Genomic DNA, 26,784 nt, shown 5'->3' with positions numbered 1-26,784 from the left:
TCTTAAGCTGTTTTTGGAAGGGGACAAGACAACTTTCATATATTTACAGAGGAACTGGCTATGTACATTTAATTTCATAAACCATACACGCTTTTTGGTGTGTTATTATATGGCCACTCTTGTTTCAGCACCGAGAACAGAGCTGACAGTTCCCTCCACATGAGCAAAGAATTTTATCAATGGAATCTCCTATGCAATGAACAAGGAAATTGCAGAGTAGAGTCAAGTATTTTAGAGTATAAATTGTTATAATGTGAATCATATTTCCTCCTAGCAGCTATAGTGAAATTAAAGATTGTTTTTCAGACCAAAGAGTTGATAGTAAATAAATCACAGATATATAAATATATTGTGGAGAAGAGACACAGGTGTAAACGTTAGCAACAATTAAAATGGTAAATTAATGAAGTGATAAAGTGAATATAAATTCACAAGGAAAAACCAAAGTAATGTAAGGTAAAAGTAGGACACAGAAAATTCATGTATGATAAATTTGATTCAAAATTAATGATAGCTATAATAAACATTAAATTATCCACATTTTTACTTGCCTCCTTAGGCATGATTTAAATGTTCTGGACTTTTATAAGAGGCAATTCAATGAAGTTTTAACCTGTTTTCTTTACAGTAAATTTTTGTTACAGAAAATTTTTATATAGAAGACAGGCATACTGACCTTTATCACTGATTTTAAAATAGCAGGTGCTTCACAATGAGTGTTAATATTGATGATAGGGCTTCTCCTCTACAAGTTATTTTCTAAAAAGAGGCCGATTATTCCATTTACAATAGCACACAACCTTGGAGTACCTGGGATAATATTTTTTAAACTTTTGTGTAGAAGAACTGAGGTTCTTCTAGGCCAGAGGTGGAGGGGGTGAGAGGATTCATGAGAGACAGAGTGGGGGAGCAGAACAGGAAGATTTTACTGAAATATACTGCTAAGGGGAACAGCAGATGAGACTGGATCGGTCTGCTGTGCCATATGTGGGTTAGCTCCCTGGAGGGATTGAACTCAGACTGGAGTGGTGACCCCAATGCCACCAGGGAGACCCCAACCTGGGTTAACTTTTAAACAAGAAATGTTTAGGTCCAGTATGAAGAAAACAAAAGTTTTACTAATAAGGGATTTTATATTCTTTTTTTTTTAAAGATTTATTTTATTTTTACAAGAACTGGGGTACAGGCTAGATGTGTGGGAGGGTGAGAGAATTCACCAGAGACAGAGAGGGGATCAGAACAGGTAGACTGACTGAAATACACTTCTGAGGGGAGCAGCGGGCGAGACAGGAAAGGTCTGCCGCTGGCTGGGATTGAACTGGCGCTGCAGAGGCTGCGGACGGCTTCACGGTGCTGCTCTCAAAAGACTGTGCCACCAGGGAGGCCCGATTTTATATTCTTTTGGTGGAGGTAGATGGGGCTAAATATGAGTTATGTTGATTTTCTTCAAAGGTTTAATAGGAATCTAACTATTATTCATATAAAATATTTGGGAACTTGAAAATAATTCTAAAGTCACTCTGAAAAAAGAAGATAGCAAATGGCCAAAATTTTTTGGACAAAGAATCAAAATGAGAGAATACATGTACTATTATGTATTAAAGTATATTAATCACTTCAACCTAATAGGGTGGCTATCATCAAAAACCAGAACACAAGTGTTGGTGTGGTTTTGGAGGAATTAGAACCCTGTGTGTTGCTGGTGGGAATGTTTGATGGTGTAGTTGCTATGGAAAACTGCATAACAGTCCCTCTAAAACTGAACATTAAATATAGAATTACCATTTGTACCAACAATTCCGCTTCAGGATCTATAACCAAAAGAATTGAAAGTGAGGAATCAAACAGATACTTGTATACCAGTGCATACAACAGCATTAGTCACAATAACCAAAAATCTCCAAATGTGCAGATGAATTGACAGATGAATATATAAACACAATGTGTTATATAACCCAGTATTATTTAACCTTAAAAAGGACAAGGAACGTACCTCAACATCATAAAGGCCATATATGACAAGCCAACAGCCAGTATCATTCTCAATGTTGAAAAGCTGAAAGCAATTCCATTAAGATCTGGAACAAGACAAGGATGTCCACTCTCACCACTGCTTTTCAATATAATTCTGGAAGTCCTAGCTAGAGCAATAAGACAAGAGAAAGACATACAAGGAATCCAAATAGGAAAAGAAGAAGTCAAACTATCACTATTTGCAGATGATATGATAATATACATAGAGAACCCCAAAAACTCCACAGAAAAACTAATTCAACTCATCAATCAGTTCAGTAAAGTGGCAGGATACAAAATCAACACGCAAAAGTCAATAGCCTTCCTATACACAAACAATAAATCTGAAGAAGAAGAAATAAAAAAAACCATCCCTTTTATTATCGAAACAAAAAAAAATCAAATATTTGGGAATAAATATAACAAAAAAGGTAAAAGACCTATACAAAGAAAACTATAAAACACTGTTAAAAGAAATAGAAGAAGACACAAAGAAATGGAAAGACATCCCCTGCTCATGGATTGGGAGAATAAACATTATTAAAATGGCCATCCTACCAAAAGCAATATACAGATTCAATGCTATTCCAATCAAAATTTCAATGTCATTCTTCAAAGAAATAGAACAATTATTGATGAAATTCATATGGAATCACCAAAACCCCTGAATAGCCAAAGCTCTCCTGAAAAAAAAAAGAAGGGAATGGAGGCATCACACTCCCAGACTTCAAACTATACTACAAAGCCATAATCATCAAAACTGCATGGTATTGGAACAAGAACAGACATACAGAACAATGGAATCGAATAGAAAATCCAGAAATAAACCCACAGATTTATGATCAACTAATCTTTGACAAAGGAGCCAAGACTGTGCATTAGAGCAAAGAAAGTTTGTTCAATAAATGGTGCTGGGAAAACTGGGTCGCTACATGCAAAAGAATGAAGCTTGACCACTACCTCACACCATACACAAAAATCAACTCAAAAAGGATTAAAGAACTAGACATAAGACCTGAAAACATAAAATACATAGAAGGAAATATAGGCGAAACACTACGTGATTTGCACATCAAAGACATCTTTACAGACACATCACCCAAAGCAGTGATAGTGAAGGCAAAGATAAACAGCTGGGACTACATCAAATTAAAGAGCTTCTGCACAGCAAAAGAGACAATAACAAAAACAAAGAGAAACCCCACCAACTGGGAGAACATTTTTGCACACAACACTAATGATAAAGGACTGATCACAAAAATCTGCAAAGAGCTGATGAGACTCAACAACAACAAAGAAAATAATCCAGTCAAAAAATGGGCAGAAGAGCTAAAAAGAAACTTCTCTGAAGAGGAAATGCAAATGGCCAACAGGCATATGAAAAAATGTTCAACATCACTTGTAATCAGGGAAATGCAAATCAAAACTACCATGAGATACCATCTTACACCAGTGAGAATGGCACATATTAAAAAAAACTAGCAACAACAAAATGTTGGCGAGGGTGTGGAGAAAAAGGAACTCTTCTGCACTGTTGGTGGGAGTGCAAACTGGTCCAATCACTATGGAGAGCTGTGTGGAGATTTCTGGACCTACTAAACATAGAGCTTCCATATGATCCAGCAATTCCACTCCTAGGTATTTACCCAAAGGACACAGAAACATCAATTCCAAAGAACACCTGCACCCCTATGTTTATATCAGCACTGTTTACAATAGCTAAGCTTTGGAAACAGCCCAAATGCCCCAAAATAGATGACTGGATCAAGAAGATGTGGTACATATATACCATGGAATATTGCTCAGCATTCAAAAAAGATAAACACATGCAATTTGCAGCAACATGGATGGCGCTGGAAGGGATCATGCTCAGCGAAATAAGCCAGAAAGAAAAAGAAAAATACCGGATGGTCTCACTCATAGCAGGAATCTAGAAAACTTAAATAAAGGACCAGGAAAATGAATAACTATAAGAAAGTGAAAATCAAAATAACCAAAAAACTATGAACCAGAAACACTTTTTGGGGGGTGGGGGGCAGGAGGGGAGGGATTGGGGTCAGAATGGGGGGGATTGCAATTGTATGGGGAATATAAAAATAAAATTTATTATTTAACAAAAAAAGAAAAAAAATTTGCTATTTAAAAAAAAAGGAAGGACATTTTTATACATGCTACAACATGGATGAAACTTGAAGACATTATTCAGTGAAATAAACCAGTCGTAAAGGGACAAATATATGATTACACTTATATGAGGTGTTCAGAATAGTCAAATTCATAGAGGTAGAAAGTAGAATAGTGGTTATAAGAGGTAAAAGGGAGAGGGAGTGGGTGTTTAGGTTTTAATGTGTATAGAGCTTCAGTTTGGGAAGATGAAAAAGTTCTGGATATAGATGGTGCTGAGGTTGTACAATGTTGTGAATGTACTTAATGTTACCTATGGTACAATTAAAAGTGGTTAAAATGTACATTTTATGATATTATATGTATTTTGTTATAAAAATAGCCCAAAACTGTATTACAATATCAGAGTAAGTAAAGTAGCAGAATAATAATTGCTCAAGATTGATACTTAGTTCAACATAACCACATGCATAGTCAAGAAGGAAACTCTGCTATGTTAGTGAATTTAATATCTTATATAAATGCTATCATAAATCAGTTGGAAAAAGAATTAATGAATACTATGACAGTGAGTTATTTTTGATAAAAATGCATACTAAGTTCCTATAATATCAGATAAGATCCTAAAAACTAGTCGGAAAAGACATGCCAAATATTTGACTAGTCTCAGGATGGAGGAAGACTTTATTAATATAAAAATAATAGACTTAGAAAGAAATATGTGTTAGATTCCATGCATTACACTTACTATTGCGTATAAAAACTCTAAAACCAAGAGATAAACTAGAAAAATAGCCAGACAGAAAGTTTACTAACATTGTCTTATACATAGTTCCTGCAAAAATAGACAATAAAGAAGGAAACAATAAGGGTTGATACCAATGTTCAACGTTGCTAGATAGCTCAGATTTGTAATATTTTTTGCCTATCTATGAACAAAACTATCATTAAAAATAATTCTTGGTGTCATTGGGGGCTTAAGGGATGTGCACTCTCAATCATAACTGTGTAACAGGACTCATTTCAACAGCCTTTTGGGAAATCTATAGCTGGACTGTAGCAGAAGCTAAGCTTAAACTAGTTTAAACAAAAAAGGGGGGAGTGGGGCCCTTCATGCAGCCAAGAAGCTCGAGGAGTGGATGTAAAATGATTTTTCTTCTTTGTTTCTGCCCCTCTATCTCTCATTGCTTGCTCTGCATGGCTGTATTCTCAGGCAGGCTCTCTACATGGTGAAGAGATAGACCCTTCTCCATTATCCTTACCGCTTGCTGTCCAGAAAGGGAGAAAGTGAGAGCAAGTATCTTTTTTTTTTTTTTTTTTTTTTAAATATTAAATTTTATTTTTATATTCCCCCATACAATTGCAAATGCCCCATTCTGACCCCAATCCTTCCCCTCCCGCCCCCCACCCCCCAAAAAGTGTCTCTGGTTCATAGTTTTTTGTTGATTTTGATTTTCACTTTCTTATATTCATTTTCCTGGTCCCTTATTTAAGTTTCCTAGATTCCTGCTATGAGTGAGACCATTCGGTATTTTTCTTTTTCTTTTTGGCTTATTTCGCTGAGCATGATCCCTTCCAGTGCCATCCATGTTGCTGCAAATTGCATGTGTTTATCTTTTTTGAATGCTGAGTAATATTCCATGGTATATATGTACCACATCTTCTTGATCCAGTCATCTATTTTTGGGCATTTGGGTTGTTTCCAAAGCTTAGCTATTGTAAACATACAAAAGAATGAAGCTTGACCACTACCTCACACCATACACAAAAATCAACTCAAAATGGATTAAAGAACTAGACATAAGACCTGAAACCATAAAATACATAGAAGGAAATATAGGCGAAACACTACGGGATTTGCACATCAAAGACATCTTTACAGACACATCACCCAAAGCAGTGATAGTGAAGGCAAAGATAAACAGCTCGGACTACATCAAATTAAAGAGCAAGTATCTTTTTTAAAAAAAATAACTGTTGTATTGATATAATTCCTATACCATCCCAATTCACTCATGTAAAGCACACCATTAAATAATTTTTAGTAAAAGGAGTGGTGCAACCATTCCCACAATCAATTTAGAGCATTTTCATCACCACAAAAGAAACCTCATACCAATTAGCAGTGCTCCTCATTTCCCCCCAACACTCAGCCCTGGGCAACCACTAATCTGCTTTCTGGCTCTGTAGATTTGCCTGTTAGGAAGCACCTTTTAAACTCTCCAGCAAAAGTCCTGAGGAAATTCCAGGAACTCAGCCTGGCTTGGGTTATCCCTGAACCACTTATGGGTCAGAGAGCTGGAGTCCTTTCACTTGTAGGTCAGGTCACCATCTGAGCTCTGGGATCAGGGATCTGGGTCAGTCTCCTCTGACCAGATGTTCTGGGCAGTATTACTGTGAAGCAGAAGGCCTTCTTCCAAGTCAGGAGAACTGGGAAGGCAAATCTGTGTCCATCCCAAGGACAACTTTTACTAAGTCTTTCAAATACATATATCTCTGAGTTTGGCAAGTCAGTTTTGAGATTTTATCCTAAAGAAAGAATCAGAACCAATCTTGCTAAGCTGTGCCTGTGGTGATGGAGTGAGAAGCAGAGAAGGGGGCAGTAGTCTCCCAGTGGTGGAAAAGGAAGCTGGCATTCAAGGTTGATGGGGAAACACCCAGCTAGAGAAACCTCTTGACTTCAGTTTCCCTCCAGGGCACCTGTGGTGTGATTGCAGCCTTAGTCATACAGGGACAGGAGGTTTTTTCAGCCTAAAAGATTGTAACTTTTCCCCTTCCATCCCCTAGCCCCCACCCCAAGCACCTGGCGTAATAGTAGGTGTAGACTTTAAATTGGTCCCAGCCACTTCATTGAGGTTTTTAGTCCTGTCTGGGTCAGGAACACGCCAGAAGGCTTGAGCCTCATGTGATAGTGCTGCCTCAGCTGAGCACACTGCCTTGGCCTGTCTGTGCCTGTTGACTCCCGCTTTTTAAATTTGCCAGCCCCAGAATGAGGGGACATAAGAGCTCTCTTTTGTCAGAAAGAACCACTACTTTACCAAAAGGGAAGGGGGAAGGGAGAAGGCCAATTGGGTAAAAGGGGTCAATTGTCTAGTGAAAGATAGAAGTAAACTTTCAGTGGTGAACTTAATATAGTATGTATAGATGCCGATTTATAATAATGCTTGCCTGAAACTTACATAATGTTATAATGCAATCTTACCCTGCCACTGAACTGTGGTAGATCTCCCAGGAAAATCTCTGTAGCTGAAAGACTTAAAAAAAAAATTTATTTAGTTATATGTATTTTACATCATTGTTCATTTTTCTTTTTTTTAAAACATTTGCTGTCTTTTCTCAGGTGTAGTCCCCATAGAATTCCCACCACCAATTCACCCATGCACCATCACCATAGTCCCTTGTGCTCTTCCCGCCCTTGTTTTGATCCCTCCCCCTCCTCCCTCCTTGCAGAATATCTCTGATTTATAGTTGTTTATTTTTGTTGTGTGTTTTATTGTTATTATTTTTTTCCTCTATCCCTTGTGTGGTTCCCCTATATTCCTCCTATAAGTGAAACCATCCGATATTTTTCCTTTTCCTTCTGGCTTATTTCACTGAGCATAATCCCTTCCAGTTCCATCTGTGTTGCTGTGAATGGCATGAGTTTGTCTTTTTGGATTGCTGAATAGTACTCCATTGTGTGTGATAGACTTTTACATGCATAATTTTTTTAAAAGCCAATCAGAAGGTGAAGACTTGTTCAAAGGTGCCTGCTGTTTTATGACAGAATAGATATACATAGATGGATAACCTCTCTAAAAGTGAAATTAAATCTACAAATTGAAAGGCTAGTTTGGGGGCCACTAAAGAAGCAAATATGAAAAGTTTGTAAGCAAAAAAATAGCTGTGACAGATAGCATCTGCCTATTCTGTGTGTTTGAGGTTCATATCATCCATTTGCTAATTGCTGGAGATTAGTCCACAACTTCTGGGATTTCAGAAGTACAATATGAAACTTGAAGGTAGCTTTGGGATCCCAAGGGAAGATTGTGGTAAGTCCAAAGCCCAGTGATACCCTCACAGCAGGAGTTGGGGGTGTTCCTCCTGCTTTGCTTCTGTACCCACACCTCTGTGTGTGAAATTCCAAGACTGGAGAGCTGGCAGTTCTAGGAGACAGAATAACCCTGCCTTAACCACGTAATTTGACTTTTTGCTAGGTAGGAACTAGTAAAAGTTTTCTTAATTCTTGTCAGCACTGGAATATCCCATCCAGGTACATTTGGAGATCAGGTTAAGGCTGATTGATAAAAATGGCAAGAGTAGGAAGTTGGAGGAAATACAATTTGGATTGGCACACAGGTTGGGGTGGGGAACAAGTTCTTTTAAGTCTCTGGATTTTTGTAATTTCATAAAGGAAGAGAACCACTTTTTAACCACCTTTAAGGTATGTGGGAGGGGGAGATATTGGTGAGCAGAATCTTTTTGCTCAGCTGTTTGGCAAGCTGTTGTAGGACATGGGTTCACAATTTCTTCAGCATCACCTTCAAGTGCCTGCCCTGGAGTTAGTTTTGTCCTGGTTGTGCAGTGGAAAGAGGAGTGGGATTTGAATTTGGAGGATGGAGTTTGTGTTTCAGTTCAGCTGCTGTGAATGTCTGCTGCTTAAATATCCAACCAGTGCCAGGAGGTATTTTTTTCCTGGTACTTCCTATGACACCACCCTTTTAGAATTTTAGCAAATTTAGTAGCTTTTATAGAAGTAGTCTCAGAAGCTATGAGTACTAGAGTTAAATGATCTCCAACTTTCCTCAGTCCCTCTATTCCCAAGACATTGAAGCTGAATGTGTCACTGCCCGAAGAGAAAGATGGCATTGTGGGCAATTTTAGATATCTAATTCTTTGAAACACTTCCTGTTTTCCATGTACCAAATGGTTTAATTTTTACATAAATAATATGCCATGACATTGGATTGTAAAATGCATGTATTTATTTTTGTGATGTATTTATCTTCTGCAATATTAAAGGGAAAGAAGTGTTAAGGTATATCTTCTTACCTTGTTTTTGAAGCCAGGGGACTTGTATAATTTTGTTACTAGAAGTGCTAACACCTGCATGCTGTGGTTACCTTAGAAATGAATGAGCTAATATGAATATACCATAAGATATAATGTGGATGGTCTTTTTCACTGGGGACCTGGGGTCTACCTGGGACACCCCAGTTCCTCTGCACATATATACCCTCAGTTAAGGTATACCTCCACACTCAACAATCCTCCCCTCCCCAGGGCTACTGGCCAGACACTAGCGCCTACCTCTGACTGAGATTTGCATGGCAGGCTTCCACCCTGGTCAGTTTCTCCGTACTTCTCTTCACCTACCTTTTGTTGTATGGAGTTGAATTTCCTCAGAGTCCCTTTTGGCATCATCATTGATGCTCTCTGACAGCTAAGAGGTTCTTTAGTTCAAGTCACAGGATCTTCTTGGTCCAGTGCCCCTCTGGTCCATTTTCAGATTACCTACCTGGCAGTGAGGCAGGGAACCTCCTCTGATGCTGGTGTTCAGCTCTCCCAAGCCTCGATTTTGTCATCTGCTCTAATGGGGATAATAACACCTAAATTTGGGATAATTTCTGTAACCCATGATTTGACCTATGGTCTTGCTCCTCCTACTGCTATAGGGATGATTGCTATTTAATGACTCAGATAGAAGGTAGTGACTTTGTCAGCTGGTGCAAATCAGAGTTAGGTCTTTTATTTAGAACCAACCGGATTATTGTTTCCTACCCACCATCAAGATAGACTGTGGGGATGCCCATCTGGCTTCTCAAGGATCCCTTAATTACCCTTTTATTATTAATTCTTTCCTGAATGTGTGCTCTTTATGATTATTTGATTTGGTTTCATGTCAGAGCAGAGGTGGTGTTTTACTCATTTCTGTATCCTCAGCATATAGCATGGTGCTTAACTTGAAGGTGAAAATTACTATCTATTGAACTCGGTTGTCCTTGGCCCTGTGCTGCAATCCCTCAGGACGTTCCCTTCCCAGTACATCACAGCTTGGATTGTGTCTACTTTTCCCATGTGCTACAGTCTGCCCTTGGGCACCTGCCCAACAAAGGTCTAGATGCCATGATTCCTTCCCTCTCAGCCCTTTGCTTGTGCTGACACATTGTTTTGTTTCCCTTCTGACACATTGTGTATAGAATTACATTTCAAATTTGAAAACATTTAAAGAGTAGCCACTCTATTCAAGAATATACTGTATAGGTCCCTTTTTAGAAATTTTACAAGTTTATTGTCTGCAAAGAACTAAGTCTAATCTCTAGTTTCCCAATTTATAAGCAATTCTTAGGTCTTTATTGTTTTGTGGATTTATACCTAAACACTTACTTCAACATTTCCGTGTGTTTATGATTGTAGACGGTTCCCCTGCTTTGAAATCAATAGCAGTTTAGTGTATAGGGCCAGATACAGTTGTCTTAAAATTGCTTAACACTAACCTATCTTAGAGGTTATATGTGTGAAGACTGCATTGTGTGGTGCTTACAAACTAATGTTTCCAGAGAACAGTGATGTTATATAAGCTGGGCCATTGATTCACAGACACAGTCAAATAATAGTGATTGTTTTTTCTACTTAAAAGGAAAAGTGAATTGATAAATGGAATCTTTTCTCAATTTTGAAAGTTCTTACATTTGATTATATTGTTTCATTGGTAGTGATGGCTAGTTGGAGAATAAAATAAGAAAACATCTGAAAAGTGATTCCTTAAAATCTAAGTATGTTATTATTTCTTAAAAGCTGAAGTATAAATACATATTTTATAACCATATTTTACTGCTAGTAAAATTACTTTTAATTTGTGTGTTGGAATTAAATATATCAATATTTCATGATGTTTTGTTGTAATTCTATTATAGATCTCCCCATGAATAAAATTGAGAATCATTGCAATCATTGTTGAGTACTCAGTATGAATTTTTATGTAATGAATTTCCTAAAAAAATGATCAGAGCACTTACTTTATGGCAGACACTGTGCTAGGTCTGGGTGTTTGTAGTGTGAGGTGACGAAGAATCTCCTTAACGAACTAACGATATTGATTGCATTTTCTTCAAGGCAGATGATGAGAGTTAATCTACATTTCATGCTGTTTATCTTAATGGGGGGAAGATCAAGCAGTTCAAACCAATCAATTGTCCTGAATGTGTTTACAGATACCAAGAGATGTTTTCAGGGGAGAGGACAGGAGTCAACCACCTCTGCTCACTTCTGACTGACACAGCCTGGTTTGGGGGACAGCATCCACCTCCTGCTCTGAGACCCAAGACTCAGATTCAATGCAAAATTTTACTGTCGTGATGTGACTTTGGGAGATCTCCAGGTCTTAACTTCAATTCCTCATCTGTACACTAAGGGATAGACCTCATAAATTTCTTTCTGCTCTTAAGTTATATAGGACAGCATTTACTATCAAAAAGGCTGCTAACATAGTTGGAGGGAGCTAGAGGTTAGATTTCTATTGCGATCGTGATTATTTTAGGGCCACGGAACCAGGAAACCTAAATCACCACTTTTCTGCTTAGTTTCCTAGCTGAGGGGACTGTTGCAGAACAGTGATGGGTATCAAGGCTATGGTGTAGTAAAAGCTCACCAGTGAACACTGACCTCCAAAGCAAGGGTCTTAGAGAAGCTGATTTTGAGAATCCAGCTAATATCTGAAGATACACATGAAACTCCAACTCCCTCCTTGAATCTAAGATGGCTGCCACCTCATGGAGCAGGCCCTGCCCAAATGCAGTTGTAAGAAGAGGAGGCCATGGCCTCTCCTGGTGGCACAGTGGTTGAGCGCTGGGCTGCGAAGCTGCTGGCAGCCTCTGCAGTGCCTGTTCCATCCCGGCCACCGGTGAGGGTCCCACATGGCACGCAGACCTCTCCTGCCATGCCCGCTGCTCCCCTCAGCAGTGTACTTCGGTCCTTCTGCCTGCTCTGCTTCCCGCTCTGGCTCTGGTGAATTCTCTTACCCTCCTGCGCTTCTGACTGTACCCAGTGCTTGTATAAATAAATAAATAAATCTTTAAAAAAAAAAAAAAAAAACTCACTTGCCATAAAAAAAAAAAAAAAGAAGAGGCGGCCAAACAGAAACCTGGTCAAGCCCATTTCCTCAGACAGGCCTAGACCAGCCACAAGGAGAAAGTTTAGGTCAGATTCTCAAAAGCAGACCCTGAAGCTAGGATATAGGTTTAAAAGATTTTTTCAGAAGGTCCTCAGGGGAACTGGCAAGGGATTGGGGGAAGAGAACAGGTGAAGCCAAGCAGGGGTGCCATTCAGATGAACTCTGACTCTAGATATTATGGGAAGCTCTGAGTATAACCCACACCTCAGTACTTCATTTGGGGTGAGGAATTTGGGCTTTGACTCTCCTGTCCTCTCACTGGTTAGGAGCCACACTGGGGTGGGGTGGGGTGTGTGCCCATGACTCTTAGTGCATCCAGGTGACACAGAAGCTGAGGTTGATGCACAGAACTGGTACAGGGGATCCAAGGGCATCTGGATGGAGTGCTAACAGAGTAAGGGACAAGAGGATGGCTTAACTGTCACCACAAGGCTCTAGCAGGTAAAGGAATGAACCTCAAGTGGTGTTAACCTTTCACCCCTGGTATTTAGACACCCCCAGTGATGTGCTCTGACTTCTTAGATTAACTATTCTCTTCTTGTGTGGGAAGGAACTCTATGACTGGAAGGGAAGAAAGAGAGGATGGCAGAGGGAGGATGGAAATGCCCCTCTTCAGTTAGCCATCCCTTCTTCTTCAGAGAGTGGTTGTTAGGGCCTAAAGGAATCATGAATGTGAGCATGCTCTGGAAAGTATAAAATCCTAATTAATGTAAGCTGCTGTGAATAGTGATTTGCCTGTTGTATACCTTTGGCAGAGTAGAGGTTAGATTTTGTGACTGGAAGTTTAAGAATGTTTTCCTTAAATTATATAGTCTTATTACAGTTAACCCAGTTCTTTGCAAACTAGGATCAGGAAAGTAGACTTTGCAGTGGTTATACTCTGACTGGGTTGTGTAGATCCCACCCTATTCCCTGCCCCCCTCCCACAGCCCCCACTAAGTAGTCTTTCAAAAGCTTTAGGTTTCACTGCTTATGGTGTGATAGTTTTGCCAGACTATAAACAGCTGTGCTTTTTTTTTTTATTAACTCTGGCATCATGGGTTTGGAACCATTGAACATAAGATCTGGGACTATCCCAGGGACTGGGTAATCGAGGCAGAAGATCTCTGTTTATGACTAGTGGCAAGGATGGTGTCATTAGTGATGCTGGAATATCTGACATAGGGACCAAATTTCCTGAGCCAAACATTAGCTCATATAGCCTAATGATAAAAGGACATTGTGTAGACTGTTTGACATTGGAACTCGTCTAGGACATATATTATACATAATCCCCTTAAATTTATGTTCATCAAACTTTTTTTTTTAAGATTTATTTATTTATTTCTACAAGCACTGGGTATAGTCAGAAGCGTGGGAGGGTGAGAGGATTCACCAGAGCCAGAGCAGGGAACAGAACAGGCAGACTGACGAAATACACTGCTGAGGGGAGCAGCGGGCGTGGCAGGAGAGGTCTGTCATGCCATGTGGGACCCTCGCCGGTGGCCGGGGATCGAACCAGCGCTGCAGAGGCTGCGGGCAGCTTCACAGTCCAGCGTTCAACCGCTGCGCCACCAGGGGAGGCCCTTTTTATTTTTTTTTAAAATGATTTATTTTATTTCTGCAAGAGCCGGGGTACAGGCCAGATGCACGGGAGGGTGAGAGGATTCACCAGCGAGAGAGCGGGGAACAGAATAGGCAGATTGACAAAATACACTGCTGAGGGGAGCAGCAGGCAAGACAGAAGAGGTCTGCTCGCCATTTGGGTTGCTCCAAGGCCGGTGGGGATCGAATCGGCACCGCAGAGGCTGCGGACAGCTTCACAGTGCTGCGCTCAATTGCCTGCGCCACCAGGGAGGCCCCGAACTTTCTTTTTTAAAAAAAAAAATACCCACAGCAAGAAATGTATTTAGGAGAGGCAGGCTGCTATAGTGTTAAGAATATAGACTCTAGTGTCAGGTTAACTACATCTGAGTCCCGTTCCTGCTGCTTGCTAGCTGGACTATCATGGGTACATTACTTAAATTCTTCATGCCCTAGTTCATTTAATTGTAAAACGAGGGTAGATATAGCGCCATCTCATCAGATGAATTTGAAGATTAAATGAGCTGGTACATGCAAATGCCCCTGGCACAGTCCCTGGCACATATTAAGCACTGTGTGAGTGTTTGCTAATAATAATTTTACATTTGAGCCTATACACATATACTTCACACACAAAATATCTGAAACAGAAATTGACTATGTATAAATACTTTAGTATTTTCTATTTTATACTTTCTATTTAATTAAAAACATGAAATTCACCATTCTCTGATGGTTTTGAATTAGACTTCCCAAAACAGTGCCGATGTACAGTCATCAGCATCCCCCTAACAGCGATGCTATGCAACAGGGAACTTTTGTTAAGATGTTCATGATATAATTTACTCCCCCTCCCATGGTAAATCAGTTAACTAATTACTAGAATTAAAGGAGGATTGGTAGATTGATAGACTTGAAGGAGAACGGTTAAGATTTAAGGCTAAGCTTTGGTGTGAAATTATGGGTATTTGAAAGCTGGAAAATGATGGGACTTGATTATTAGAAGTTTGGGCTGGGTAATTCCAAGGAACTTGAGAGAAGAGGAAGAGGAAGAAAGTGAGACTTTCCAAGATTCCTGCTGTGTCCCTTGAACTCCTGGTCTCAAAAAGTACAATTAATAATTTCACTCTCCAGCCCCTCTGTCTCCTGTCCTTTCCTGAGGAAATACATTGTTGGCTGGACCTCAATGAATTGAAATAGCAGATAAATGAAGACCTTGTTCCTGTCCCCCACACCCTCCCCAGGTAAATCATCTAAGTGCAAATAAATGCCTTTGTGTTTGTTAGGATTGGGTGGTTTGTTTCCAAATAGTAAAGAGGTTATGCTTTCATTTGTGAAATGTCTTTCTCTGCTCCTGAAGATTAAAAGTATCTAGAGGCGAGGTGAGCCCTATAAACCTAATTCATAAGTAGCACTAATCCATAATAAAATTATATGCATCTTTAAAAATGGCCTCGCTTTATGTAATTGTCCTGATGCAATGCTATAAACTTGTGACTTGAGATATTAAATGCGTGGAAAGGAAACCACGTCATACTAAGTGAAATGTGTTAGGCTGAGTAAAAATGAATTTCTAATGAGGTATGTCAGTAAAATCATAATTAAAACAGTGCTTCAAATGATCAGGACTTGCTTTTATTTTTTATTTTGTGGCATAGTATTTCCCAGAAGGTTATGACTGCATATGGCAGAGATAGAAAATGGAGACATGAAAATGAGGTCATGTCCAAGTGGGTGAGAGGACATCACCATCAGCAGCCAAGTCAAATCTGCTTCCTATGCAAATGATGGCCCAAGGGCTGGCAGGAGAGCCATTAAGGTCTTTGTTAAGTCCTGACTCATCGCCATCTGCTCTCAAGTAGCTCTGTACTAAATGGGCAATGTTGTAACATCTGGGTCGAGATTTTCTTCAGTGCATTCTAATTTCAGATGGTCAAACAGGTTCTGTCCCATTAAAAAAATGGTTAAAGTTTGCTTATCTCTTGAAAAGCTACCCCATCCCTTCTTTTTATACTCAGTTTAAAAAAGTTTTGCTTAGTTTTTTTTTTTTTTTTTTAAAGATTTATTTATTTATACAAGTACTGGGTACAGTCAGAAGCGCGGGAGGGTGAGGGAATTCACCAGAGCCAGAGCGGGAAGCAGAGCAGGCAGAAGGACCGAAGTATACTGCTGAGGGGCGCAGCAGGTGGCAGGAGAGGTCTGCGCGCCATGGGAGACCCTCCGCTGGTGGCAGGGGGGCAGCCGGGGATTGAACCGATGCTGCAGAGGCTGCGGGCAGCTTCGCAACCCAGCGCTCAGCCGCTGCGCCACCGGGGAGGTCCTAGTTTTGCTTAGTTTTTCAGTGGAAAAGGATGGTAGTCCGAATAATGGTGGTCAGAAATGAGGTGATTTTTCTGGTCTTTATCATCACTCCAGAGAGTCTCTTGGGCTCCCTTGTACATTCATTCACACACTCCTTTGCTGTTGATTTTGACAACAAATATTTTTTGAGCATCAACTTAGGTGACAGAGATTGTGATAGAGCTGTGGAATTACTGGTGAATAGAAACAGGTCCCTGACTCTCATAAGGATAATTTAAATGTGGATAATGGAAATAGTATGAAAGTGCAGTTATGTTTGGAGAGAATTTTGGTGTGACTGAGGTTATCAATAGGGTAATGGTTGGCCTATTTTAGGTGGGCTGATAGGGACTATTGGTCAGGCTGCTGCTGAAAGTCAATTAATTGAAAGCTGCTTTGCTGAAAGCTAATTCATTACACCGCTAAATCCATTGAAAGTCTGATTCACCAAGTTTATTTATGTCATCTATACTATTTCATCTGATTTTCTAACAGTATTTTAAGGACTTTTCAATAGTTTTTTCTCTAGTCAGCCTTGAGTGCTTGAGGGACAGAAAGCAGGGGAAATTGAAAGTCAGGGGAGGGAGACCCTGAGGACCATAATAAAAATATATCCACAAAGATATATTCTTGAATAGGAAAAATTGTTATAAATATATTTTTCATTAAGTTATTATTATTCATAAGGATAATACATTTTCATATGAACTCTTCACATTTAAGAATATATGCAAGAAGGCACTATTTATAAAGAATATATTCATAAAAAGAATGTTTTCATTAATATATTCATAAGACAATATATTCATGAGGAGAATATATTCATAAGAAGAATATGTTCAATTTCTCTCAGCCCCAACTCCCTGCTGTTGCTGCTGGAGACTGAAGGACAGAATTAGAGTCAGAGAATGGGAAACTGAGGCACAGATAGAGAGGAAGACCAAGAGGCATAAGTTTCCAGTTCAAGCATTAGAATGCTGGGGAAGACACAGCCTAAACATTTCTTAAAATGGTATTCTGAAAGCAAAACAAAAAGCAGTCAATTAAGCTAGAAAGTAAAAGACATAATTAGGTAAGCTGATCATTTGGGAAATGGGTCTATTTAGGAAATTGGTTATTTGAGGATTGGTAGATTGACCATATGATTTATCATTAAAACTGGGATGCTTTTGGATGTGAAATGAATTATAAAATTATATTAGGACAATAGGTATAAACTAGAACTGTACTGAACAGACTCAGATGTAAGGTCAACTTGCTTCTCAGCACCTTGGTCCAAACTGGTCTCTGGTGTCTGTTTGAGTAAGGCTGGGCATGCTTGAACCTGAGCTCAGCCTGGATCAGCTTGCTCTTGCGGTATGGCTCCATAGCTGGATTTGAGATTGAATATGGGGATTGTTTCTCAACATGAATACTGTCTTCTGTTTGAAAGATCCAAAGCTGTATGGTATTAGGATAAGTTTTAAGAAGAGCTGTGATTTCTTGGATGTCATCCATGGCAGTTACTACCTTTCAGAGAATGACTTCCAATTCTAGATCTCTAAGCCAAGCTGCAAATGTAAATTTCCAAATACAATCTAGATATCTCCTTCAGGCACCTCAAATCTGACGTGCCCCCGATAGAACTCCCAGGAGAGGTTGAGAGATAAAAGAAGACTTCGGGGATGATTTGTTATATGTTCATGTCATGATTTATGATACTTACAACCTCTCCTTTCTTATTTACAAAACTATCTGCCCTTTAGAGCCCAGCTTAAATCTCATCTTTCTGTGATGTCATCTTTGTGAAATAGCTACATTTCTCTGTCCCTTATCTAAAGTGCCAATTGTTTATCTATGATAGCAACCCAGGGTGGTCGTAAGAAAGGTCTGTGGTTGGTACCATTTAGTTTCGAATAGCAAAATATGTCATATGTGCTAGGTACTTCACCACAGCACTTAGCACATTGCTAAGCAAATAACAGGGGCTCATTCATTCATTCATTCATTCATTCAATGAATATTTACTGAGTGCCATATTATGCCCCAGGTACTATTGTACTTTCTGGAGATAGAGCAATCAACAAAACAGTAGTCCAGATGTCTAGGAGCTTACATTTTAGTGGAGAAGATGGACAACGAACAAATAGCCCATTTAAAGATAAAAAAAATTGTGCTTTGAGAAGTAAAGGACATAAGGAAGCTAGTGTAGGAGGCAGGACTTGAGCTTATCTGTTTTCTAGTGCAGTATTATTTCCCAGTACACCAAGCTAAGTGCTGATATTCTGGAGGATATAGTTCATGTGCTGGGCACCATGGGGGTGTTTGCCTCTCTCTTCATAGCTACATTTCTGGGCAATCTAGAGGGGGTCCAGGAGTCCCACGTGCTTCTGTAAGAAGATCCTCCCCTGGCTTTTCACACCTCCAGCTGCCAGAATGGAGGGAGCCCAGCAGAGGTAAGTGCTTGAGGTAATGCCACTTAGACTAGAGTAAAGATGGGTGTTAGAATTCTGTGCGCTCTTGGCAACCCACCATCTTCCCTCTTGACACTCAGAGCCTCATCGCTTTTTATTCTGACACCCTGAGGGCTAAGCTCACTAGGAACTTTGTCGCAGTTTCTGTTACAAGCACACCTCGGAGATATTGCTGGTAGGATTCCAGACCATTGCAATAGAGTGAGTCACATGAATTTTTTGTATCCCAGTGCACACTATACTATACTGTAATATACTATACTATACTGTAATCTCTCTCTCTTTTTTTAGTACTGTAATCTCTTAAGTGTGCAATAGTATTATGTCTAAAAATTAAGCACACATCTTAAATATGAACAGAGATGTGAAGTGAACACATAGCTGTTGGAAAAATGGTGCCGACAGACTTGCTTAATACAGGGTTGTTGAAAAACTTCAATTTGTTAAAAAAAAAAAAAAGCAGTGTCTGGGAAGCGCAATGAAGTGTGCCTGTAGTCACCACAGAAAGCCCAGATTTGGATGAACGCTCTGATACCATTTACCTGAGGTATCTACAATGATCAAATTCATAGATAGAAAGTAGAATGGTTGCCCTGAGGGGATGGAGCTCTGGGGTACAGAGTTTCAGTTTCGCAAGATGAAGAATTCTGCAGATTGAGTATAAACAATGTGAATGTACTAAACACTAAAAATAGACACATAAAAATGTTTTTATGTGTCTATTTTTTAGACATAAGACTATTGCACTATTGCACTCAAAACTGGTAAAGATGATACATTTTATGTAGTTTGCCATAATTAAGAATAGTAAAAGAAACCAAGACCCTAACTTTGTCTTTCAGTCTCTAGTTTTTTCCTGTTTGTGTGTATAACTAGAAGGCTCCTTCTTATTCCAACTATCAGAGTCCTCCTGCTCCTGCTCTCTCTTTCCATAGCATTTACCACTGTCTGACCTGAATATGTTATTCATGTATTTGTCTGTCTGTCTTGTCCCTCAATTAGAATGTTAGCTGTATCAGAGCAGAGATTTTTGTTTGCTGTTTAATGGCTGAAAGAGTACCTGACACATACTAGGTGCTCAGTACACATTTGTTGGCTGACTGCTAACTGGTGTGGAATTTTGTGTGATTTGCAGAAGGGAATGTGCAACTCGTTAAGGAAACAGCAAAAGAAATGTAGAGAAAAACCATGGCAGTCATACACGAGCTCTCCATCTCCATAATTAGATCTCCTCAGAAATTATCTGTGTGACGTGTTTCAGTTATAAAAAAAATAGAATTAACTATTTCAAAGTGTTTGTTTTGAAACATAGCTGGAAAAGGGTGGGGGGAGGCCTTTTCTGTTTTATGAACCAGTCTGTTTATTGTTGCCTGGAGTGTTTCCTTTTGGGGCTGCAGGGTACCTCTTCTGCCACCCCATTTTTTATTTAGTGACATTATTTCATGGCTGGTTTCCACCTTCATTTTTCATTAAAAGTATATTATAGGCTCTTTTTCTTCATTCACCCCTCGAACACATCATTCACTTGTCTAGTGTACATTCTAATGCTTTGAAAATTACTGCAATCATAGGTAATCCACAGAATTCTACCTTATTAGCAGCACAGCCAGGAGCAAATCAGAGTCTTCATTTGCCCAGCGTAGGTCACAGCCTGTGAGGAGCTTGTGCTCTGTCACTTGCCTTCTTTTTTTTTCTTTCTGTGTTGTTTTCATTTGGATTTCATTTTTCTGTAACTTTCAAAAATTTTTCTTTTGACTTTTCTTGCTGCATCTACACATACATGCTTGGACTGTTTTTCTGATTTGTTCATTTATTTAATTATTTGGTCGCTCCCATCAAAATTATTAAATTATTAATTCCTTTTTTGGATAACATTAAACTATTTGATTTATTTGATTAATGAATTCCATCAAAAAGGGCCTTAACAGGCATCAATGGTGACTTGCCTTTGGTCATAAAGAAATTCACCTTTTCTCCAACCTTTCTTTAATTTTTATTTTTTTAAAATCCAATGTCTTCTTTTTTCTTTTGTTTTAAACTGATCTCAGAGCTCCCTTGAGGTATGTGCTTTTCTTTAAAAGTGGAGTGATGCATATATCCTAGATTTCATTATGGACACTTATTGCTTGAAGGGAGACATGAGTTTTCTTGTTTCTAGCATTCTGCTAAGTGGAATTGAAAAGTATGTGTGTGTCTAGTTATCCATCCATCCATCCATCCATCCATCCATCCATGCTATAGAAATATAAATTCATAAAACCAGGTTTTTTAAATACTTTGAATGCCTGTTGTCTTGATATAATAAAGTTAGAGTTCATGGTCCAGTTAGTCTTATATAATTTACTGTTGGAAATCTAACATATTTTTCCCCCCCTCCCTCCCTCCCTACCTCCCTCCCCCCTTCCTCCCTCCCTCCCTCCCTTCCTTCCCAAACTGGATATAAATTGTAATAAGAGATTTTCCATAATCTTTCTCCCAAACCTCCCCCCTCAATATTTTCAATAGTTACAAGTATTAGAGTTCCAAATTTGGAACTACTGAAAGAAAGGCCTTCAAATGAACTCAAATCAGTGATGGTGGTATTTATAATTATTTCCTACTTCTGCTTCTTATACCTTTCTTTTCCCACTTCCCCCTCCCATCCCACTCGGAGACACAGATACACAAAATACATGCTGCACATATGCTTTCTTGGCTTTTCAAAATGTTTATTTCACAAGGAATATGTGTTATATATTATATTATATGTCATATCACTATAATACATCAGGAGCCTGGCATGGTTTGGCATAAAGTGTTTAGATGATTGTTGTTTTGAATAACTTGATGTAAGCAACAAAGTCTATTTTTTCTAGTGTTTATGACACTATCTACATTATTGGACAGCTTATCTTCTGCATTTCCTTAGTGCTAGCTCATTGTAAAATTTGGACTTCTGGATATTGGATAATTCAGATTTACCATTGTCTATAAAGAAGTTGGAATAGAATTTACTGTGTCAATGTGGATAGCTGCATTATTAGTTTCTCAGTTTACTTTTCTCTGAATGCAAGTGCTCCTGTGTGGGCTAGATGCCCGGGTGCAGGGAGGGTGGTTGAGATGATGGGTAAAGAAAAAAGGCAGAAGTGTAGGAGTAGCTAAAACCTCCTGAGTACTGGGCACTGTGGTCATGCTGCTTGCCTTGAAAATGATCATGCAGAAATCCAGCTAAACTCTTAACTGCCAATCTTTTCAGTATTTGTCATGCCTTTCCATCAGTTATTTTTATGACTTTTACAAGCATTAGTAATATATTTTAATGGGAGGAAGAGAAGGTTAAAACACACCTAAAGTTAAAATGCTATATTTTAGAGAAATAGATTTGGTTCAGATCCAGGTTCTACCACTGCTATGTGAACTTGGGTAGGTTATTCAACCTCTCTGACCTCCACTGTTTTTCTCTCTAAAGCGGGGATAATAATACTTGTTTTGAATAGCCAGTGAAAATTAAATGAGATGACTGTGTTTATTGCCACTTCTAGAGGAAGTACTCAGTAATTGTGGAACATTTCTATGGAGTTCATTTATGCACACTGACCCTCTCCCTCTTGTGGTGACTTCAATATCTATTTACAGCATTGCTGATGGAGGATGCTGTCAATCCAGAGTTTGACAGTCCCTCATTCCTATTTAAGTCAAATGTCACTCCTGAAATCATAATAAACTTTCCAACTATTATTTTTTTTGCATGAATTGATAGCTAGGGAATTATGACTGTTTTGGAAACATTGCAGCATAGAAGTTTTATACCAGAAGAAATGAAATTCTGGCAAAATACCTCCTCTGAGGAATTAATTCGTTTTTTCGAGGACCACCACATATATTTTTCTTAATATAATGTGTCCTGAATTATATTTATTTCTTTATTTGTAAGTAATGCGATAATTTTAAAGAAAGCACAATCTTGACTTACATTTTCCCCAAAGATAATAGCTTTCTTCATTAGGATGTCTCATTTAAGAAGGGATATTTGTGCCTCTTTTGCCAGTCTTCCAAAAAAATTCACTGCTGGCAGAGGAGGAGGTTGATAAATAAAAAGTAATTTGGTCATAAAATTTATAAGCTACTGGAAATAAGGGCCCAAGAAGAAAGTGCCAACTCAGCTTTAAGTAGGAGATAATAATCAAAACAACAAGTGTACAAGTACATTATGGTAAGAATATATCAAATGGCAAAGCTTGATGTGAACAATATGGAAAAAACAACTAAGTGAAGAAATGTCAAATGAAGGATTATCTTTACATGTGAAGAATCTATTCAAATCATAAATTCAGTGCAGGATTTCTGCTTCCCAAGGCCTTAAGGGCTTCTACTAAATAATAACACCATCATAGTATAGCTACAGCAGCAGCAGCAGCAACAAGAAAACCCTTTGTTTTCCTGCCAGCTCCTAACAATATTGTGTCTAATAGACAGGCTTTTTCACTAGACTGTGCCTTTCATTGGAAACTTCAACCTAAAAAAGGGTTCTTGTAAACTCTGCGCGGGGCTGGAAGTCTATATCATCAATTAGATAAATGTTTACTTCTTTAACTGACCTTTGCCACAGATAGCATTTGTTGAGCATTTTAGTTTTGACCCTCTGAAGTAAATATTTCATTGAACAAACTTGACTTTGTAATAATAAAGTGACTTTATTATTCCTTTCTGTTCCATTTTCCCTTTACCTTTATTCTGTGGCTCTACTTCATTTATTTATTTGAAGTACCATTTACATCCTTATTAATATTTGACAGTATACTATTTCTCTTCTCCTCAGGTGTGGTTGCCATAGCTTGTGGTGAACACACACACACACACACACACACACACGGGGATTATTCAGCCACTAAAAAGAACGAAACCTTGCTGTTTGTAACAATAAGGATGGAACTTTAGGTCATCAAGCTAAGTGAAGTCAAAGACCACATGATTTCATAAAAATGTGGAATCTAAAAACAAAACCAAAAACCTGAGCTCATAGATAAAGAGAACACATGGGTAGTTCCCAGAGGCTGGTGGTCGTAGGAATAGACAACATGGGTGAAGGGGTCATCAAAGGTACTGATTTCAGTTATAAAATAAATAAGCCCTGGGGATGTAATGCATAGCATGGTGCCTATAGTTTATAACACTGCATTCATATTTGTAGTCAACTGTCCTACCCCTCCCCCCTTATATTGCATATCTAAAAGTTACTAAGAGTAGATCTTAAAAGTTCTCATCACAAGGAAAAGTGTTTTGTAACTGTAACTGTGCAATAATGGATGTTAACTAGCTTTATTGTGGTGATCATTTCATAATATCAAATCATAATTTTGTACACCTGAAACTAATGTTATATGCCAATTATCTTAATTTAGGCATAAAGAAAGATTGTTGGGGAGGTGTAAAAAGAAAGGGAAGGTAGGACATTGACGAGGAGAAAATTTCGAGGCAAAGTGAAGTGGTCAAATAAGGGAGAGGAGGTCATGGAATTTGGGATGAGAGGGGCTGAGGAGTGCAGGGTGGGAGACAAGTTGTAGTGGGGTGGGGGTGGAGGTGGAGGTGACCTGGAAGAGATTGTAGGATATGGAGAACTTTGTCAGAAAAGGTTTGTGAGGGGATGAAATAGAATTCAGCCTGAGGGGAAGCTGCTTAGTGTGTATATTAGCTTATGAAAGAATTGAAGATGTTTGTAGACTGAAACTACATTGGAGGAGGAGATAGACGATTCAGTAGAGAGGGGATAAGAGGATGAGAGGGGAGCAGGTCTGGAAGGGCACAGGAGGTGGGATGAAGAGGACAAGAAGAGCAAACTACCTACTTACCTATGTATCTGTTTTTTTCTGTCTACTCACCCTTCCATTTGTTCATTCATCCATCTGTCCATCCATTTATTTGTATATTGACTGTTCCATTTTTCTTAGAACTCACTCTCATTTTCTTGGACCATCTGACTGCTTGTCCCCAGAGATGCTGGGGCACAACATAGCATTCTGAGGTGGGGTTAAGTTGTAAACACCTTTTCTCAAGCTACACAAAGTCCACTATAGCCAGCTGGCAGTTTTGAGTTGCCATGTATAGTGGTTTCTCCAGTTTGAAAATCACTGAAGTCATATCTACTCAGTGCAAGATAAAAAGGTTACTAATATTTATAATTTCATGCTTTTTAAAGTACTTTAAAATTAAAAATCTTCGCACTAACTGCTTATTGCTCCTTAGTTCTTAGGAGACTTAGCAAGATGATTGTAGGTAAGTAATTCCTACCTTCCCTATAATATCCAGCAAAAGAATTGAGAAATGTTCTTTTCCCCAATAATTACTTTTCCTATTTATGAACAATGGAAAGAAACAAAATAAAGAGTAAATGGAAGAAATGAAAAAATAAATCCACCCTGACTTGACATTCTGTCCAGTTAATGAACCCTACCGAGGAACCACATTAACACTGCCACCGTTTTTAATGACGGAGTAACTCAATATGCGCACTCATTCGGGACATTTATAGATTATTAATTACCCACACATGGTACTCAAGCTATGAATGTAATTATCCTGAGTCTGTCTTTCCTTGCTAGCCCAGCATCTTAAACCTGTTCCTTGGATCACCCTTGTGTCTGTGAAGCCCTTACGGGTACGGTGCCTCTCAGCATCATTTTTGCTATGGTCCCCCTTAACCTTGGCTAGTATTGACCTGGCAGGCACCTTGTGCTAAGCACATGCTTTTCAGTACTGATTCTAAGGGCGACTGATTCTCATCATCTCAGGTGATGGTGATGACACCTCCAATCATGCTCATGTTCACAGAGGGGACACAGGAAGCAGATTTTAGGAAGTGATTTATTTCGGAGACTTGGGGGGGCATTCTTGTTGCCCTCAGCCTCTGAATTTGTGCTTAAAGACAGTTAAAACTAATGACAGCTTATACTGGAGAAGAGACTGCTGAGCAGATGGTCCATCAGAGGCCAGAAACCTAAACTAATGGTAGGCCAAGGTGCAGATTTGGAAATAGGGGATTCCTTGGGGAAACGAATTTCTTGGTCCCAGATGTGGATTAGCTATTTCAGTAGCAATAGGGGTGACCTTACAGAGGGGCCAATTCCTCATGTGACTCAAGGCTCAGGTGTGTGGTGCTTTACAAGCAAGATTTCCAGTTTTTGACCGATACCAGTGATTTTGCCTGGGGTGCTTCTTGAGGAGCTCACTGAGAAGGATGTTGCCTTCATTAGGGAAGAAAGAACATAGGGTTCCTCTTTCCCTCTCCCCACAAAGCACTACTAGTAGTCGTATTATTCTGATTATAAATATAATAATTGCTGATTATGAAATACTACAAGTTTTAGACATGAAGCGGAAAGTAAAAATCTCCTTAATTCTACCCCATAGATGTAACCATTGTTACAATTTGTGGTCTACTTTTCCAGAAGTTTTTCTATGCATTGATAAATGCACATATCAGCTCATATATCTTTTAGATAGATAAAATCATATTAGACTTACTCCTCCAAAACTTAAGATATCTAGCTTCAAATATTTCATGGACATCTTTCTATACTAATCCACATAGATTTTCTAGTTCTTTTCCGACAGAAGAGCATGGAGTTATATTGCTATAGAACAATTTACTGAATTGGCCATTTACATTTAATTAAATTTTTTTATGTCATGCTGCAAAAAGAAATCATGTACATTATTTTTTGTGCATTTATTTATTTCCTCTGGACAGATTCTACAAGCTTATCAGCTAATTCAAAAGGACTATTCATGTAAAATTTTGACATATATTGTGTAATTCAGTATCTTCCAAAAGTTGAACTAATTTGCACTTCACCAGTAGAATATTTACACCTTCACCAACTTTGAATGTTATTATTCTTTAAATATTTGGTATTCTTAAAGTGGGAAATGGCATTTTATTGTTATTCTAGTTGACATTTCTTTGGTTATTAATCAGGCTGAATATATCTTTTCAGTAGTTTTTCTTGGCAGTTTGTATTACTTTTCTTGACATTGTCTTGCTAATGATTCTTATTTGGGGGGAAGGGAAGATTGCTTGTCTTTTAAAACATTGATATATAAGAACACTTTTCAAAATGGATATACTAGCCTTTTTATTGCTCTATATGTTATATATTTTCT

General features: G+C 38.7%; 1 long non-coding RNA gene across 1 annotated transcript in view; it reads left to right on the top strand.

The window, feature by feature from the left end:
• Positions 1–15,061: 15,061 nt before the first annotated feature.
• LOC119260591 (uncharacterized) overlaps positions 15,062–26,784 on the top strand; it is a 412,686-nt gene continuing 400,963 nt past the window's right edge. The window contains exon 1 of the long non-coding RNA XR_005128756.2: positions 15,062–15,096. This is a non-coding gene — a long non-coding RNA (uncharacterized LOC119260591). The remainder of the gene's footprint in view (positions 15,097–26,784) is intronic.

Source organism: Talpa occidentalis, unplaced genomic scaffold, assembly GCF_014898055.3.
Source record: "Talpa occidentalis isolate TD23 unplaced genomic scaffold, MPIMG_talOcc4v2.1 talOcc4.6, whole genome shotgun sequence".
Lineage (NCBI taxonomy): Eukaryota > Metazoa > Chordata > Mammalia > Eulipotyphla > Talpidae > Talpa > Talpa occidentalis.
The sequence above is the reverse complement of the archived record's forward strand: the minus strand, read 5'-3'. Positions and strand labels throughout refer to the sequence as shown.